Genomic DNA, 535 nt, shown 5'->3' with positions numbered 1-535 from the left:
CATAAAACTGAACTTTATTCATCCTGAAAGAGTAAAAATATACAATAAACACTGTTATTGTTCTGTTCAACACTTTGTCTGCACAATAACTCTCTGTCTGTGAGTTATAGATTCAGTGTTAGGCTGACTGATATAAGGAGCAGATAATGATTCACCAACTGTTTCTTTTGAACCCAGAGTTCAGTCTGACAGGCACCAAACAACCTATAACCAGAAATGTGATATCTGTTCATTTAATCAGAGACAATGCTCGAAGAGAAGTTTCATTGTTAATAAATGAAACCAATGACAAAAAACACATGAGGGGGGAATAAACCTGTGTCTGAAATAAGAATACAAAGCTTTAACTTTTCATTTAAATATCATTTAAACTATTAACATTAATTAACACTATAATAACATATTGAATCAAGCTTAAATTAATAACATAAATGTGCAACGACTTGTCGACTGTTAGCTTTTATCTTTAACAACCATTTATCTTCAGTCAGGCAGCAACGATTGGTTGAATTTGTGTTAATTGTTGCGATCGCAA

This window comes from Morone saxatilis, unplaced genomic scaffold (genome assembly GCF_004916995.1).
Source record: "Morone saxatilis isolate NCDOM2014 unplaced genomic scaffold, NCSU_SB_2.0 Contig10, whole genome shotgun sequence".
NCBI classification, from domain to species: domain Eukaryota; kingdom Metazoa; phylum Chordata; class Actinopteri; family Moronidae; genus Morone; species Morone saxatilis.
The sequence above is the reverse complement of the archived record's forward strand: the minus strand, read 5'-3'. Positions refer to the sequence as shown.